General features: G+C 40.3%; 1 pseudogene; it reads right to left on the minus strand.

The window, feature by feature from the left end:
* Positions 1-2152: 2152 nt before the first annotated feature.
* Positions 2153-3088, minus strand: LOC103089929 (olfactory receptor 2D3-like; annotated as a pseudogene).
* Between the last annotated feature and the right edge of the window lie 3101 nt (positions 3089-6189).

Raw genomic sequence — 6189 nt, forward strand, 5'->3', positions numbered from 1 at the left:
CCACATCCCCTACAGCTCTCCAAAAGGGAAGTTCTTTTTTCTCACTCCTGGCCTGTGAGTTCCCTAACATTCTCATCCCCAATGACCTTTTCTCCCACCTCCTTTCCAGTCACCTCAAGTCACACCCACAGTGGAGCTTATCACCCATAAAACGGTATCACTTCCCCAGTAAGAATCTAAGCATTCCTAATGCATTTAGCATACAGTAAACACTTCTTATATGGCTCTTTAGGACTGTCCATGGCCTACTTCTCAATGTTATCTCTACCTCTCCTGCTCCCTTTCCTGTGACCACATAAGCCTTCTTCCAGCTCTGCAGACAATGCAAAGTCCTTTCCTGTTTTGAGCCTTTATACCTGGCCAGAAATGCCCATCTCTTGGCTCTTTGCATAGGTTACTCTTTCTCACTCTCAGCTAAATCTTAATTCCTGACCAAGACCTTACCTCTCAGCTCTTGGTAAATAGATTTCCCTCCTCCATTTTTCCATATCACAGGACACTGTTTTCTGAGAGTTTCATTTTTCAGTAACAAAACTCAATTTCTATTTTAACCTATCTTTCCACTGGTGGGAGAAATAATATCAAACTTGTTGGGGTTTTCTACCCCCTCTCCTGATTCTAAGCTCTGGAGAGCTTACAAAGTGCTGAGCTATGCAGTGGTGGGGTGAGGTGTAGCCTGATCCTCTGTGTCTGACACCCAATGAGAGAACCTCACTCCTATGAGACCATTAGTCCCCACAGGTCACTGTGGCATCTTCTTGGGTTGTGGTATTATAATTTCATGACTGTAAATCTCTCCATATATCTCTCTTGGGTTCCACAGGGCCTGATACTGGTTGGGAATTAATGGATGCTCATGAAATACTGGAATTGAATTGACTCATGCCCAAGACATCTGGGCCATCAATAAGGCCTGAAAAAAAAAAAAAGTTGGATGCCCATGCTCTCTCTTAGAGAGCCTCATATGTCATTTAGTTCCCTTGAGAGAATAAGAGGCACTGTTATATGTGCTGCTCAAATGTGCAGCAAACATGCAACAACTTTAATTTTTCTATCGTTTCCTAATTCATCTTAGGGTTCACAGAAGATTCACAGAAGATTCACAAGTTTACTGCATTTGAGTTTTATGCACTTCACTTATTGTGACATAGAATTTTAGTGACACAGAGGTCTTGTGGACCTTTCAATTTGAGGTGCTCATTCTATGGATGAGCAGAGAAAGTAAGTAAATTGCTTAAAGTCACAAAACAAATTAGCAAGGTTGGGACTAGAATCCAGGTCAGTTAAAGTCATGTTCTGTGGCCTTCCACAAGACAATGCAGAGTATACCATGTCAGCCCCATGAACCACATCGGTTCCATGCACCAAATCAGATCTGTGGGTTACATTGGTTCCATATACCATTGGCCTAATTTTCAATGTTGGCTACATATATTTATTGTTTACATGTGCCACTCTGATTGCCTACATCACCTTGACTTTCTGCTGTGTCCATGTACCATGTCACTTAGAGTTACCATGTTTCATGTAGGTTACATGTATTCTATTGGTTCCAGTGCCACTGTGGTAGATTATAATATCACCCCCATTATTTGCTGCTCTCACTGTAGAGGGAATATACATCCATACCCATTGCCACGTGATCTGCATTACTTTTCTGTGGAAAGGAAATACTTCCTGCCCTTTTACCAGCAGGCTTAAACATAGGGCTTGGTTTGGCCAATAGGATGTGAGGAAAGAGTTGTGTGTTACTGCTGAGCAGAAGCCTTAAGAGTCATCATGTATTTCAACCATTGTTGCTTTCTCTCTCTCATAAGACTTTCATGTGCTAGATACAGCCTCATCCTTCACACTGGATCCAAGAATCCAATGGCAGAAGGCCACAGTCTACTTACAACTGGCATAGAACTTAAGAAATATATGAACTTTTACTGTTGTAAGCCACTGAGATTATGGGTTTGTTTCTCAACCAAAATGTAGCAAGTTGATCAAGACAACCATGTTTGGTTTCATGTACTACATTTGTTCCACTGACCAAGTTCTATGTTGGTTCAAATGCATGATATTTGTTTCATATGTTATAGACGCTGTCCCTCAACATTGGACAATCTACCCCAGGCCCCTCCACCCCAGGCCCCTCCTGTCTTCCAGTTCACCAGGCTAATCTACTCCTCTGCATCACTTTGAGAAAAGCCCTCTTAATGTCCTTGTTCCTCAAACTGTAGACCACAGGGTTAAGCAGGGCAGTGAAGACATTATAAAAGAGTGAGATCTGCTTGTCTTGCTCAAGGGAATAGCTTGAATTGGGCCTTATATAGATGTAGGTGGCTGGAGCATAGAAGAATGTGACCACGGTCAGGTGGGAAGCACAGATAGAGAAAGCCTTGCAGCGGGGTTGCATGGGCTTGATCTTGGGCAATACAGATGTAGGAAGCCACAATGAGGGAGAGTGTGCAACAACCATGAAGACACTGATGACCAGGTCCACCATCGCAATGAGGTTGGTATCCATGCAAGCCAAGCTTCATACTGAGGGACCCTCACAGAAGTAGTGGTTGACCATGTTGGGCCCACAGTATGGCAGCCTCATGGTGAAAAAAGTATGGATCACAGAGAAGAAGAAACCAGAGGCCCAGATCTCAGCTGACAGCCATATGCACAGACCCCAGCTAAGGATGACAGCATAACGCAGTGGGTAGCAGATGGCCACCTATCGGTCATAAGCCATGACTACAAAGAAAATGGACTCGGTCAGGCCCAGAGCACCAAACATATACATTTGTAGCCAACAGCCAGCAAAGGAGATGGTCTGAGATTGAGCGAGAAGATGCGCCAACATCTGGGGCATGGTGGTGGTGACAGAGCCCATATCCAGCAGGGAGAGGATACAGAGGAAGAAGTACATGGGAGTGTGGAGATGTATGTCCAGGCATATCAGGGTGATGATGAGCCCATTGCCAAGGACTGAGCTCAGATAAAGGAGAAGGAAGGCAATGAAGAGGATCCTGTTGGTCGTGGGGTCACTGGAGAAGCCAAGCAGGATAAATTCAGAAACCCAGCTTTGGTTCTGCCCTGGAGGCATCTGCATGGTGGGCCTATAAGAGAATCACACTCATTTCAATGTCATCTAAAATATGATAGCCTAGTAAGAACTGGAGGCAGACAGGCGGGGATTTTAATTCTGGACCCACTACTCACCTACTGCCTTGCACCAGTGACTTAACTCTCTGAGCCTCAATCTTCTCGTCTGTAAAATGTGACTAATAATACTCATCTCTCAGGATTTATGAGGAGTCGGGGCAATGTATAAAGGTGTCTTATATGATGTCTTAAAACACTAAATAGAAGTAGAATGCTCGTTTGCAATCTCCCCAGTCTTACTCCCCACCCCTCAGTGGAAAAACTGGTCACTCAAATGTCTAGCAACAATTGATTTACACCACATGTGCTCAAGACCCAAACTTGTGGAGGTGGCCTTCCCCTCTGCCTTAGAGATCATTTGTCTGGATGTGCTCCAAGCCTCTCCCCACCCTGTAAACATTTCTCCTTTGGCAGCTGACAATGGGAGGCATTATCAATAGAGGTCGATAGAGGGACAATGTGATGAGGGCAGCAGGAAGGCACTTATGTTGGGGCTTCAATCTTCCTTCTTCTGTTACTCAGCGGGAGAGCCAGTGGGTTGTTGGGGACCAACCACAGTCACATACTCAGGCCACACACACTCTCCCCACCCAGTGGCCACTGCCACGGGAGCTCTGGCCTGTGGCTCTACCCCCACCCCCAGTAGCACACTGTATATTCCTGTGGCAGTCATACCCTCTTTGAAAAAGTCTGGGTTCAGTCTTTTTTGGGGTGGGGAAATGAGGGGTGTCAGGATAAGGAGGAGGGAGGGAAGTATCTCTTAAATCCTTAGTCCCTTCAATGTGTACTCTTCATCAGCCATGAGGTAGTAACTGCTTTTTTTTTAATTTATTTATTGCTACCTCTGGTTCTCTCTTAACCCTTTTAGCAGTTATCTACCTTTTACTAGTTAACAATTCTGCATATTAAATTTTCCCTCTTCACATTACTGGTGTGTTCTGTGTTCTTCCAGGATCCTAAATGATACAGATGCTAAATCTATGGGGAGTGAGTTTGATAAGGAACAGAATGTTACATAGTTATAAGCTATCTATCGATAAAGTAATTATTAATTACAAAAGTAAAAAGTAATAGCTATCAGTGGAGAAACTGGACAGCATCTTAACTGAGTGATTATAATTAATATCACCAATAAGGAGCAGATAGACGCAATGTGTCTCCATATGTGAAATCCTAACGATATAAGTATCACCTATATATTATTTCAGCCAAAAAAGTAAAACCTGAATCTAATCATGGGGAAACATCATAGAAACCAAAGTTGAAGAATACTTTATAAAATAACTAGCTTCTAATCTTCAAAAACTATCTGTCATGAAAGACAAAGAAAGGCTAATAATCTATAATAGATGCAAGGGGACTAAATAAAATATAACAACTAATGCAAGATATAATACTGGAAGGGGGGAATGTTATGAATAACATTAATTTGACAATTGATAAAACTGAAATATGAATTAGATTACTTTAGATAAGTGTATCAGTATCAAATTTCCCAAATTTGATAACTACTATATAAGAGAATATCTTTATTCTCTTACATCTTACGAAATATTCTCTGAAGTATTAAAAGTAAAGGAACATTGGGACTTCCCTGGTGGCGCAGTGGTTGAGAGTCCGCCTGCCAATGCGGGGGACACGCGTTCGAGCCCTGGCCCGGGAGGATCCCACATGCCGCGGAGCAGCTAGGCCCCTGTGCCACAACTATTGAGCAACCCCCGCTCCCCATAATTAGGGGAAGCCCGCACACAGCAACGAGGACCCAATGCAGCCAAAGATAAATAAATAAAAATAAATTTATAAAAAAAAAAAAAAAAAAAAAAGTAAAGGAACATGATGTTTGCATATTATCCTCAAATAGTTCTGGAAATTATGACAACAATGCTAAAAAATTAATAAATCTAAGTATGGGATATACAGGATTTTTTTTGTAGTATTCTTTCTGCTTTTCTGAGGGTTTTGAAATTATTTCCGAAGAGTTTTTGAAAAAAATTTTAATGTGAAATAAAAACTTTTTCAGATAAGTGAAAAGTGGGATTATTTAAAGAGAATTCTTCAATCAGAAAGAAAGTGACAGAAACACAAAAATGCAAAAAGAAATGAAGAGTTCCTCAAGGAAAAGATAAATACAAATTAATAATGAATATAAACCAATAAAATTTTGTGGGATTTAGTGGGAAGCAGCTGCATAGCACAGGGAGATCTGCTCGGTGCTTTGTGACCACCTAGAGGGGTGGGATAGGGAGGGTGGGAGGAAGGGAGATGCAAGAAGGAAGAGATATGGGGACATATGTATATGTATAACTGATTCACTTTGTTATAAAGCAGAAACTAACACACCATTGTAAAGCAATTATACCCCAATAAAGATGTTAAAAAAAAAACCAACTGAAAAAAACAATAAATAAAACAAAACAAAACAAAACAGATGAAAGACTAAAGATTATGGCAAGGATAGCACAAGAAATGGAAGAGGTATATAGAGATAGTGTTCTAAATATTTAGCATGATTGGAAAGGTGGTAAAACTAATCACTTGCCGTTAGACTGCGATAAGTCAAAGATTTATGTTAAAATATCTAGGAAAATCAATAAAAGAATAAATAATGTATAGCCAATGACCTAAAATAGGAGAAAATGACCTAATAAAAATGTTCATTAATCCAAAATAATGCTCTTTTGAGAGAGGAAAAAAACAAACATAAAATAAGCAGGTCAATAAAAAATAAGTGGAACTTAGGTATGTAGGTAATTACTTTAAATGCAAAAGGACTAAATATTTTCATCAAAAGCATATTTTCAAACTGAATTTTTTTTTAAAACCCACATATTATTCACAAGAAACATAGCTTGTTCATTCTGTAATATATAAATATATCAAATCAACCTGTTGTTCACCTAAAACTTAAACAATGTTACATCAGTTATATTTCAATAAAGCTGGGGGAGAAAAGAAATACACCTTAATGTAAGGTCATAGACACAGTAGGAAGAAAATATACCATGCAAATATTAACCAAAAGAAACATTGTAACTTCATGAAACATTT

This window comes from Lipotes vexillifer, unplaced genomic scaffold, assembly GCF_000442215.2.
Source record: "Lipotes vexillifer unplaced genomic scaffold, Lipotes_vexillifer_v1.1 scaffold661, whole genome shotgun sequence".
Lineage (NCBI taxonomy): Eukaryota > Metazoa > Chordata > Mammalia > Artiodactyla > Lipotidae > Lipotes > Lipotes vexillifer.